Below are 13,129 nucleotides of genomic sequence, written 5' to 3'. Positions count from 1 at the left end.
TGCTATTTTAAAAGTTCCTTTGAATGAGTGAGTGGCAGGTGCTACAGTGTGACCCTGACTGTAATGCAGTAAAGCCTAAACAAGCTGCTAGCATCTTATTCTATGGATGGTTTCATGCCAAAGATACTAAGCATCTCCAAAGCCTATGGTAAAGACAATGGTCTGGGCTCTTTTCTATCCTTCTTCTTCCAGGAACTCCACCTGGACCTCTGCCACTCCAGGCAAATTAGGCTGTCCTGTCAGGACCTGCTTGGACTGTTCTTTCTATTTACATTGCCACTGTGAGGTTGATTCCCTTCTTCAGGATGGCTGAAAAGATCAGTTGAGATCTCCTTTTGAAAATTCAGGGGGCCAGGCACGATGGCTCACGCCTGTAATCCCAGCACTTTGGGAGGCTGAGGCGGGTGGATCACCTAAGGTCAGGAGTTCGAGACCAGCCTGGCCAACATGGTGAAACCCTGTCTCTACTAAAAACTACAAAAACTAGCCAGGCATAGTGGCAGGAGCCTGTAATCCCACCTACTCGGGCGGGAGAATTGCTTGAACCCGACAGGTGGAGGTTGCAGTGAGCCGAGATCGCACCATCACACTCCAGCTTGGGGGACAAGAGCGAGACTTCATCTCAAAAAAAAAAGGGAGGTAGTCCAGGCACAGTGGCTCATGTCTGTAATCCCAGCACTTTGGGAGGCCGAGGCAGGAGGATCACTTGAGGCCAAGAATTTGAGACCAGCCAGAGCAACATAGCAAGACCCTGCTTCTACAAAAAATTTAAAAATTAGTGAGGTGTGGTGTGACAAGCCTGTAGTCCTAGCTGCTCAGGAGGCCGAGATGGGAGGATCACTTGAGTCCAGGAGCTATAATCACACCATTGTATTCCAGCCTGGGCAACAGAGTGAGACCCTGTCTCTAAAAAAAAAAAGAAAAGAAAAAAATATCAAGGAAGTAGTTGTTTAATAGGTATAAAGTTTTAGATTTTCAAGGTAAAAACATTCTAGGGGTCTGTTTCATGACAATATAAAAGTGAATTACTGAACTGTACACTTAAAAATGGTTAAGGTCCAGGCCAGGCTTGGTGGCTCTCGCCTGTAATCCCAGCACTTCGGGAGGCCAAGGTGGGCAGATCACGAGGTCAAGAGATCGAGACCATCCTGGCCAACATGGTGAAACCCCGTCTCTACTAAAAATACAAAAATTAGCTGGGTGAGGTCGCGCGTGCCTGTAGTCCTAGCTACTCAGGAGGCTGAGGCAGGAGAATCACTTGAACCCAGGAGGTGGAGATTGCAGTGAGCCAAGATTGTGCCACTGCACTCAAGCCTGGGCGACAGAACGAGACTCCATCCCCACCCCCGTAAAAAAAATGGTTAAGGTCCAGACACATGCCTTACAACTGTAACCCCAGCACTTTGGGAGTCTGATGTGACAGGATCACTTAAGCCCAGGAGGTCAAGGCTGCAGTGAGTCATGATCATGCCACTGCACTCCAGCCTGGGTGACAGGCTGAGATCCTGTCTAAAATAATAATAATAAGAAGAAGTAAATAAAAATAAAAGTGGTCAAGATAAGTCAGGCACAGTGGTGTGTATCTGTATTCCCAGTTACCCAGAAGGCTAAGGCAAGAGGATCACATGAGCCCAGAAGTTTGAGACTATAATGTACTATGATAGCACCTGTGAATAGCCACTGCACTTCAGTCTAGGCAAAATAGCAAGACCTCCTCTCTTTTAAAAAATGGTTAAGACAGTAAGATTTATGTGTTTTTTACCACAGTTTTTTTTTAGAAAGAAAAGTTGCTAAAAATTCAGTACAGAGGCTCCAACAGAATAGAAGAAACCCAATGAACCGGGACATACATTGATAAGTTTGTGAAGGGGATCAGAATATGCCACCCCCAAATATACCACTTTGGTATGAGGAATATTTTGAGCTGAAGGCAATTAAGAAATAGTGGACACAGGAAGAACTTTTGCTGTCTTCCTTTCTGCCTAAAACCAGTGCATAAGTTTCCCTTTGTACAGGTAACACAGGTTTCCATTTATAAAGATATGTTTCTCTCTAGTACCAGGAGAGGAGAACAAATTTAACCACCAGACTATCTTATCACTGGAGACGACACTGAATTGAGTCTGCATAACAAACTTGGGAGCTTATTTGGAGGTTCTAAAAGGGGAGCACAGCTACTCTTATACCCTTGACCAAAGACCAGTCCTTCTTTATCGGGGATGGTCATCCTCTTCCACCAAGTGTGCACTTCGAGAGGGATGCACGTGGAGTGGTGAGGGAGGAAGGGGACACCCGCCTAGACATCCAGATCAGCTGAATCAACGCTGGCAATCAATGGGGTGAGAGATGTCACAACCAGATCGCCCTCACATCCTGCATAACAAACTTTACTTAACAAGCCTTGTCTACTATACATTTCCTAGTCACCTGCCCACAATTTACTGCCCCTAGAAGCCCAAACCACCTCACTTTCCTTTGTCTAGTCACTTCTCTACAATTTATCACCCTTTGTTAAAATGGTATACAAGCTCTGAACTGCTTCTTTGGGTTTTTAATTCTTTTCTGTGAAGCCTCTGTGTGCTCGTGAAATAAATCTTTTTTCTCCTGTTAATCTGTCTTTTGTCAGTTCAGTTTGCAAGCCCCAGCTTCCAAATTTAAGAGGGTACACAGGAACTTTTTCCTCCCCTACATTACTTTGATGTCTCTGTGTACCATTGCAGTGGTGTATCTATTCTGGCATCTATAGTAGATCAATTTTTAGTACTCTCTTTTTCAATATGACCAGAATAATTTCAGTAATATCATGAAATGAAACAAAAACTGCAGATGGTGAGGTGTTTTTTGTTTGTTTGTTTGTTTGTTTTAGAGTCTCCTTCTATTGCCCAGACTGGAGTACAGTGGCATGATTGTGGTTCACTGCAGCCTCAACGTCCTGGGCTCCGTCTCACATCTCAGCCTCCCAAGTAGCTTGGACTACATGCATGTGCTGCCACACCTGGCTAATTTTTACAGACAGGGTCTCATTATGTTACCCTGGCTGGTCTTGGACTCCTGCACTCAAGCAATCCTCCTGTCTCAGCCTCCCAAAGTGCTGGGATTTCAAGTGTGAGTCACCACACTGAGGCATGAGCTACCACAGAATTTTTTTTTAATTGAACCTCATGATATATAATTGTGCCAGGAAACTAAATTAAAAATAAATGAGTAATATATATCCACAGTACAAAAAAAGAAAAAATGGACAATGATTTCCTCACAGTTTTTATATCTAACTAACAAATTTGACCATAGAGCTCTTGGTTACAGTATGACATAATAATATTTTATGCAAATAATTGTCCAGCAATTAATAACTAAATTTTAATAAAACTGAAATGTCTGCAGAAGGTACAATTTAGGCAACTAGTAAATCACGTCATTGCCATAATGCCTTTACTTCTTGATTCAGTTTGTAGTTTTAAAACAGAGCATTAAAAAAACTTTTTTTTTTAAATTTTTTTCCTTCCTCTTTTTTTTTTTTTTTTTTTTTTTTTTGAGACAAGGTCTTGCTCTGTCACCCAGGCTCCGGAGTGCAGTGGCATAATCACACCTCACTGCAGTCTCAAAGTCCCGGGGTCAAGTGATCCTCCCACCTCAGCTTCCCAAGTAGCTGGGACTACAGGTACAAGCCACCATGCCCAGCAATTTTTTTTTTTTTTTTTTGTAGAGACAGTCTCACTATGTTGTCCAGTCTGGTCTTGAACTATTGGGCTCAAGTGATCCTCCTGCCTCAGCTCCCAAAGTGATCATTTTTTAAAATAACTTTTAGGCCAGGTATCATGGCTCATGCCTGTAATCCTAGCACTTTGAGAGGCCGAGGCAGGTGAATCATCTGAGATCAGGAGTTCAAGACCAGCCTGGCCAACATGGCAAGACCCTGTCTCTACTAAAAATACAAAAATTAGCTGGGCCTGGTGATGCATCCCTGTAATCCCAGCTACCGGGGAGGCTGAGGCAGGAGAATCACTTGAACCCGGGAGGCGGAAGTTGCAGTGAGCCGAGAGCGTGCCACTGCACTCCAGTCTGGGTGACAGAGTGAGACTCCGTCTCAAAAAAAAAAAAAAAATTAATGTAAAAAATATCCAAATTCAGCCAAGAATTTCATCTATGGACTAAAATTTACAATTGCCAAAGGAAAAAAAAATAGTACACCTTGAAGCACTTTTTGTTTCACTGTTTAAAATTTTAAAAAACTAAAAATTCCAAGAGAGAATATGGAATAAAGAAGTTGAAATGACAAGTTCTGCTTCTTTATTTTGCCATGGTTGTGCTATCATTATGTATTTTAAATCTGTTGTTTGAATGCAGGCACATGTAGATCACAATGGGAAAATGCAAGCTGTGCCAGTGTTTTGGAGCCATTATCAACTTAATCTCAAGAGAAAGCATATCTGAATCAACACATGGCATCGGGGCATCTTTATAATTGGGAGTTTTTTCAGTTATCTTCAATGTAAAATACATTGTCTATTAAAGAGAAGTAACAAAAATTAAAATAAGAATACTTAGCTTTTATGTAAAATACATTGTCTATTTAAAAGTAGATTATACATATTCATAAAACTACAGCTCATTATAATCACAGTAATTGTTCACAACTGAAACCAAAACCAACAAGAGGTCTCTTGAGGGGAGGAGTATTTCATCATTGACTTGAGAATTGCTGGCACATGGTGCCAACAAAAAGCAGAAGGGCTTTAGTTGGTTTTATTATCATTTTTAAATTCCCTACAGACAGTAGTCCCTTTATTGCCTACACCTGGGTGGACTGCTCCCTACTACACGGCCTTTCGTCATACCTCCATTCCATAGTTAAGCTCAGCAAGGTTGGTTTTGTTAATTCCATAATGCTTTATAATGCATTCAGGTTTTACTAGGGAAACACTGGGGATTCATTTTCTTTTAATGAACAAATCTAAAGCTCCTTATGCAGTAAAAATAAGCACCCAGTGACTTATTCTGCATATTCAATTTTCCTAAATGGAAGAAACTCAATAGGAAAAGAATTAGAAAAAGATACAAAAATTGAAAGTGTAAGTTGCTGGAGGATCCAGACAGTGTCCATGAGTGAGGAGGACAGAGGAGAAAGGTGTGGAGCTGGGATGCAATGCCCTGCCAAAAGCGGGCAGGTGGTGCTGGGAGTAAGCCACTACGCAGGCACCTCGAACAGTATCCTTGTTGGGACATGGGCCCAGTGTACCCAGATCTGCTAATTTTTTCATGAGGAGCCGATAATCTAGATGGCTAAGATTTCTGACTTCTAAATGTTGGAAATTAATTCAAACTCTAGAAAACACTGCTTCACAAACAAAACACATTCACAGCTGCAGTGAGCCCCCAGGCTACCAATTTCCTAATGAAAAATGCAAAAGTAGCAGCTGAACAAGTTTAAAGAGGTTGAGAAAATATGCTGTCTTCTCTGATCCTTTTCCTTTCCTAAAATGTGGCTTTTTGGAAATATCCAGATACACTTACATCATAGCCACAATTATCTGCAGTTTAATGAGAAAAGTAGCATAATTAGAGTAGGTAATTGGGAGTGACCTGAATGTCCACAGCAGCCCTTTCTCTTAAATCAGGGCCAACAATGGTGTCACCCAGATGCTGTTGACTAACTGATGTACAACAGATTTACTTAACCACTGGCAAACCACATTTCCTTTTCCAGGGCAATAACTTAAAAGATTATGTATTTCCCTTTGTTGCAAAGAGAGGAAATACTTCTTCCTAGACTCAGGGCAGCTGTGACCCATCCTCCCAGAGAAATCATTAAACCACAAGGATTCAGACAGAGCCCAGAGCCCTGAAAACTTTGGCCACGCACTTTCCCGCAGCAGCCACAGGCACCGGCAACTTCAGAGAGGTGAGTGCTTGCTTTGCCCCCCAAAGCTTCACACCCCGCGCATGCCATGTGTCTGAGCCAGTAGATTGTAGTTAAGAAAACCAACCTAAAAATGCTTTGTATCTGGATCTCTTTTGAATTCGTATTTGGCATATTAAAAGTGAAGGTTTATTCAAATTAGAGATAAAACAGAAGCTGTTCCCCACATTTCTACAGGTAATTAGAACTTCGGAAATCTTAGTGGAAAAGATGGAGAACTAAGTCCTCCGCAGACTTTCCCACTAAGTATCCTCAAGACTCACTTTCTGCATCGGGCAAAACAGAATTAGAAGCAAGAATCTAGACAAGGCTTCGTCCTCATTTAGAAGCCTTTAAGAATTCTCTGCTTTAAGTGGATGAAAACGTCCCTGTATGGCTGGGTTGCCATGGTTCCTCGCTGTGACCCCCAGGGCTACTGAGTCTGCCATGTGAGTCCATTTCAGTCTCTGGAAAAAGCTTTGTGTGTCTCCAGCCTCACAGTTTAACCAAGTAAGGGCCCCCTAAGTCTAATCTCCAATGTGACTACCCTGAAGAGCCAGCCCTAAGAAAGGCATTTACACAAGATAGTCATCACCCTGTATGACAGGAGGAAAAAATTGAAGTGTCTTTGTTTTTCATAAATCAGCTTCTTTGTAAGAAAGTGTCCTTTTGTATATCTCTCTTCCAATGCTTTTGTTCTGGATAGATTTTTTTTTTCAAACAACAACAAAAAGATTAGAATGATCACTGACAAAAATTAATATGACTTGATGATATAATATTCTCCCAAATGTCTATTTCTAGAATTTCTATCATCAGAGTTTTTAGATGTTTGGGAGAAATGTGCTATTTAACATCATGCAAGAAAGAGAAAGAATAATGCTAACCTTAATGATATCAAAAGATGAAAGGCCAAGTTGGCAACCCCAATTTTTCTCATGGGGTTGATGGGAGGGGAGGGGATGACCCACTTAAAATCGCCCAACCCTTTCTCACTATTAAAGCTTCATTAGATTAATATAAATCTTCTCTTTTACAATGTAATATCTTCAAAAGAACAGTTTTCTAATAGTGGTATTTCAAGCATTAGTGGAGAAATGCTATTTGTACGAAATGGGAGATCCTAGTCCCCAGAATAATATGATAGCGGCATTGTGTATCTTCCATCTCTGAGCCCAGTTGGCCCTATAGACCTGCTTGCACACATTCTTCTGTCAAAAACCTGTTGAGACCAGGCATGGTGGCCCATACCTGTAATCCCGGCATTTTGGGAGGCTGAGGCAGGAGGATTACTTGAGCCCAGGAGTTTAAGACCTGCCTGCACAATACAGTGAGACCCTGTCTCTATTTTTATTTCGAGATGGAGTCTTGCTCTGTCGCCCAGACTGGAGTGCAGTGGCACTATCTCGGCTCACTGCAACCTCCACCTCCTGGTTCAAGCAGGTCTCCTGCCTCAGCCTCCCAAGTAGCTGGGGACTACAGGTGCACGCCACCACTTCTGGCTAATTTTTGTATTTTTAGTAGAGACAGGGTTTCACCATATTGGTCAGGCTGGTCTTGAACTCCAGACCTCAGGTGATCCACCCACCTCCACCTCCCAAAGTGCTAGGATTACAGGCATGAGCCACCGCACCCAGCTCCTGTCTCTATTTTTAAAAATAAAAATAATATAAAAAGAAACCCCCTGAAATACTAGCCATAACAGCCTTCAGAAAATTTGCAAATGGTTTTTTAGAAAGTGGCAAAACTGTCCGGAAATCCTTCTACCTGGCAGAAGTTTTGCTATCCCTTCCCCTCATATACTCAATTCTATAAATATCTCTTCCAATAAGGAGATGGATAGCCCAATGGTTAAGTCTCTTAAGATAACGGTATTTGAAGTCAGAACATCTGGAGCCAAACCCCAACTCTGCCACTTAACACAAAAGGCTCTCTTAATAGATCTCCAATTAACTGACCCACCATCTTAACCAATGCACCAAACAGCCTGGCTGGTATCTACTATACTCTTAATGCTCAGAGGTGGCAGATGGCTTATCTCTAGTACACCTGAGCACTTCAGCTACTTTTGCATAACAGATCAACTGCAAGTCATGCCTTAGGGTGTCAAAGGGAAGCTCTTCAAACATACCTCAAACTATAAGGCACATTTGCAGAGATATTTTATTTATTATTCCTTTTATTTATTGTTTCTTAGACTAATTTCAAAGCTAAGCAAGCATATGTTTTAATTGTTTTAGGTGGTGCCTAAAACATAAAAATGCTGACACTTTCCTGGGTTTCAGTGTGTACTGTGCTTAAACTATGCGTGGCACATAGGACAATCCTTGATCAATGTCATTTCTCTTGTCGCTTTTCATATTCTTTGCTACTCAATGGTTCCTGCTCTATAGCCAAAAATAAACTCATGTAAAGTATCCAAAACTTCCTGAGATTCTCCTCAATAATGGCTTTTACAGATGAAATTGTGATTTTGTGGATTACAGAACATAGTATAGACTATAGTAAATACTAATACTGCTAACGCAAAGGAATGGAAACTAGCAGAGCTCTACTAAGTACCCCCTTCACTGACGACATCTATTCATCCGGTCTCACAAAACACTGAAAAATATGCCAAGATTGAATCAAGGGATTGCGGGTAGGTGTGGAAGCGTATACATTCTTATAGGGCAGAGGGATATTTGTAGTTTGAAAAAGTGCACCCCCCACCCCCGACCTCCACTGTGAGAATTCCTGCTTTAGATTTCCTAGACTTGGTCTTTAACAGCGGAAATAAACAAAATCCTGTGCTTCTCTGGCAGCTGACCTTTCACGGCCTAACAATGTGCAATTTCAGGTATCACATGGTTGAGCTGAAGTTAGACCATACAAAAATAAAGATAGCGGCCGGGTGTGGTGGCTCACGCCTGTAATCCCAGCACTTTGGGAGGCCGAGGCGGGCGGATCACGAGGTCAGGAAATCGAGACCATCCTGGCTAACATCGTGAAACCCCGTCTCTACTAAAACACACACAAAAAAATTAGCCGGGCGTGGTGGCGGGCGCCTGCAGTCCCAGCTACTCGGGAGGCTAAGGCAGGAGAATGGCGTTAACCCAGAAGGCGGAGCTTGCAGTGAGCCGAGATCGTGCCACTGCACTCCACCCTGGGCAACAGAGCGAGACTCCGTCTCAAAAAAATAATAATAATAAAAAATAAAATTTTAAAAATAAAGATAGCTAGCCGTCAGAAGTAAGCTCACCACATCAAGGCATGCCTACCTTCAAGCTCCATGCTTCTCATCCCTTGAATTTATGAATTCTGAGTCCTGCCTCAGGTACACAGATGTGCCCACATCTGCCAGGCCCACAAATGGTGACCAGGGATAAAAATCAAACCTTTAGGCCGGGCACTTTGGGAGACCGAGGTAGGTGGGTCACAAGGTCAGAAATTCGAGACCAGCCTGGCCAATGTGGTAAAACCCCATCTCTAATAAAAATACAAAAAAATTAGCTGGGCGTGGTGGCGCATGCCTGTAATCCCAGCTACTTGGGAGGCTGACGCAGGATAATTCCTTGAACACGGGAGGCGGAGGTTGCAGTGAACCGTGATCACACCACTGCACTCCAGCCTGGGCAACAGCGAGACTCCGTCTCAAAAAAAAAAAAAAAAAAAAAAAAAAAAAAAAAAATCAAGTCTTTAAGGCCAGGCGTGGTGGTTCATGCCTGTAATCCCAGCACTTTGGGAGACTGAGGCGGGTGGATCACCTGAGGTCAGGAATTCAAGACTAGCCGGGCCAACGTGGTGAAACCCCGTATCTACTAAAAATACAAAAATTAACCGGGCGTGGTGGTGGGTGCCTGTAATCTCAGCTACTCCAGAGGCTGAGGCAGGAGAATCAATGAACCTGGGAGGCGGAGGTTGCAGTGAGCCGAGATTGTGCCATTGCACTCCAGCCTGGGCGACAGAGCGAGACTCCGACTCAAAAATAAATAAATAAATAAAAATAAATAAACGTTAAAATTCACACTTAACCAATATGTGATTCCATCTCTTCACTATCAGGACACACTGAGTCACAGAAAGTAAAATCTCCTGATGAGCCTTATACCATGCATTCGAAGAACATTCCATCTCTGCTAATTTAACTTGCCTTTTCATAAGCGAAAGCCTACCCAGACAAAGGAGGGCTGGGTGCCCCCAATCCATTACCGATTTTCAGCCTGCAGCAGAACAGCTAGTAGCAGTGGTTTCCATTCAAAAAACAAACTTGTTACACAAACACAGGCTGGTCGAAAGAATTAATTTGTACAGTATGTTCATTGCTTACTTTTCTCCAGGATTGCATGATGAATTTTTATGGAGGGAGGTGGGGGAAGGGAAGAACCACATTCAAAACCCAACATCATTCTTCTCTACACTGTCATTTCAAAAGCCAGATAAAAGTGGAATGAGGAATGCAGCCGTTCTGAACACCACCCTCCATTTCATTCTGGAACCGGGAAGGTACACCCAGGCATGACAATAGCTTCTCTCCTCACAGAAAATTAACTGGTAAGTGCTTTCCTGTTTGTTTTCCTCAAACTGACACATTTACAGTGGACCTGATGAGGATTCCTGCCGATGATTTATTTACAAAACAGCATTTGACTAACTACCAGCTGGCAAAAAAGGAAAAGGACTCCTGATCGTTTACAAAATGCTCTGTCTGCAGATTCATATTTTTGGTCTTGGCAAAAGTGTTTAAGGACGATCCTACAGGGTTCGCTACAGCTGCTGATTAATCCTAAAACACTGCAAGAGAGAAAATCAGCATGTTGCTGGGGTGGGCGGACAAAGAACTTTCAGTAATTTTCTCAGCTTTTACCTACATAATTACAGCCCATAAATCTGTCTTTTAAGGAGTTGTGATCTAGAAATAGTCAAACATCATTTGTGGAAGGCTCACTGTTGAGAAACTAGTAGAAAAAAATGGTACTCTGAGATGAAAGCTGATATTGCCCTCTTTAGATTACAAGGTGGGAAAAAAGTTATAAATTGAGTTGTAATGCAGTTCCCCGCCACTGGCTCCCCATTTTTACGATGAAAGGCTTGTGGTTTGTTGGGCCTTCCCATTTGTTTGTTGTTGTTGCCTTTTTGAATCTCGCTATCAATTTCTTGTTAGAATAATTGGTATCTGGGCTCTCCCAACAAGGGGTAGATGGCTAAATGCAGGGAAGACTGTGGGAGACAAGGGTTCAGCTATTCAATTATTCCTTTTCTAGTCAGAAACTGTGAGCACCAATTGCCTTTTATCTTTTCCTCCAAAAGAAAGCTAATGAAAACCAAATCAAGTTTGATAACAGGACTTTCACTGGCAATAATGCTCTTAAATTGCCTTTTTCACTTAAGGCAGACTCTTTCACCCAAGAATCTACAAACTTGTGGTTAAATTAATCCGATGGTAATTTTGTTTTGTTAAAAAAAAAAAAAAAGGCCAAGGGACCTTTCCTGGGTCTCAAGTTATAAGTAATTATTCTTAGTGAATAATTCTCATCATATTTGTACATCTTCCAGACACTAGATTATTATGTTTTTCATGGCCTATTTTATGATTTTATCTGATTTAAGTCATTTAGTTTATAAAAGGTCATACATTTTCTGTTACTTGACTGCTAATTGTCATGTCCCTGAGATAAATATTTAATAACAGATCATGTTAACCAGAATGATAATCATGTAAAAAATAAATGAAGTAGAAAAGATTGAATATGCAAAACTGATAATAGATGTGTTACTCTGAGGGTGAGATTATAGATGTGTCAGGGAGAAAAAACTTCTCCTGTTCCCTCTTAGATTTGTTATCAGGCACCAGCAAATGAAATTGACAGAAGAAAGATTAGCAAGAGAAAACAAAATTTAATTTTATGTATGTAGATATGGGCGTTCCCAAGTAAATGTGACTCAGAGGTTGCTGAGTGAGCTATGATTGTGCCACTGCATTCCAGCCTGGGCAACCAGAACCTAGCCCTATCTTAAAAAAAAAAAAAAAAAAAAAAAAAAAAAAAAAAAGTGACTCAGATGGGTAGTTAGAATTTAGGGCTTATATGCCATCTTTTTTTCTTTTTTTTTTTTAATGTGTGTGTTTTTTTTGTTTTTTGTTTTGTTTTATATATGCCATCTTAATAGGAGAATAGGAGAAATGGAAGAGAAGGGCACTTATGGGAAAACAAATGATTTTTGGAAACATAAATGGGTCCTTAGGAGAACAGACCGGTGATATGATAGTTTTAGTGACAGTAACTGTTCAGGCGTGGTGTGGAGACTTCTCATCTCTGGTGATAAGATAAGGCCAGGAGTTCAAGACCAGCCTTTAGTAGAGACTCTGTCTCTACTAAAAATACAAAAATTAGCCAGAAGTGGTGGCATGTGCCTGTAGTCCCAGCTATTTGGGAGGCTAAGACAGGAAAATTGCTTGAACCCGGGAGGCGGAGGCTGCGGTGAGCTAAGATCGTGCTACTGCACTCTAGCCTGGGAGACAGAGCAAGACTCCGTCTCAAAACACAAAACAAAACAAAAAATAACTGAATGAATTGGGTATAGTTCCTCCATGTTAAGTGCTTTACGTAACTGGATACAGTGGAGACCAATATTCAACCAAAAGTGATCACTATAAACACATAAACTATCATCATTATGAAAGTGCTTGAGGAACACTAGTGGGTGGGTCAGGCATGGGATAAAGGCAGAGTTAATCTGAAAAAGAAAGAAAAAGAAAAGCCTTCATGGAGAATGAGTTTGAAAGGAGGTAGACAACCTGGCAGCTTGAAAAAGGTGGAGAATCCAAGCAGGAATATATATGTGCCTGCTTGAATTTTCATTAGGACCAAATTGTCCCTAGGCATGAAAAATAATAAAATACAAAGTTGAATTGACGTTAAATCATTGAACCTAGAAAAAAATGGCATATAGATATGATATCCTTAATTTTTCACAAAACTTTCTCTTTAACGGTTTATAATGATAAACCTCTAATTGAGTGGAAAAATCTGGCAATGAAACATTTTACTTAATTGTATAAGTGAGAGTTGACAGAGCTTTTTCTTTATTCAGTTGTGCCATATAAAAATGCTATTTGCAGGCTGGGCACGGTGGCTCATGCCTGTAATCCGAGCATTTTGGGAGGCTGAGGCAGACTGATCACCTGAGTTCGGGAGTTTGAGACCAGCCTGACCAACATGGAGAAACCCTGTCTCTACTAACAATACAAAA

The 13,129-nt window shown here is 41.4% G+C and overlaps 1 protein-coding gene and 1 long non-coding RNA gene across 4 annotated transcripts in view; one reads left to right on the top strand and one right to left on the bottom strand.

Moving 5' to 3' along the window:
* The window catches only part of LOC134808000 (uncharacterized), a 68,450-nt gene that overhangs the window by 48,091 nt on the left and 7,230 nt on the right, over positions 1–13,129 (bottom strand). The gene's annotated exons all lie outside the window — the stretch shown is intronic.
* Positions 5,789–13,129, top strand: part of CMKLR2 (chemerin chemokine-like receptor 2) — a 42,671-nt gene continuing 35,330 nt past the window's right edge. Inside the window, exons 1-2 of one of the 3 annotated variants that reach the window (XM_009444079.4) lie at positions 5,789–5,902; positions 10,318–10,432. The gene's annotated coding sequence lies outside the window, so the exon portion shown is untranslated. 3 annotated transcript variants of the gene reach the window in all.

Source organism: Pan troglodytes, chromosome 13 (assembly GCF_028858775.2).
Source record: "Pan troglodytes isolate AG18354 chromosome 13, NHGRI_mPanTro3-v2.0_pri, whole genome shotgun sequence".
Lineage (NCBI taxonomy): Eukaryota > Metazoa > Chordata > Mammalia > Primates > Hominidae > Pan > Pan troglodytes.
The sequence above is the reverse complement of the archived record's forward strand: the minus strand, read 5'-3'. Positions and strand labels throughout refer to the sequence as shown.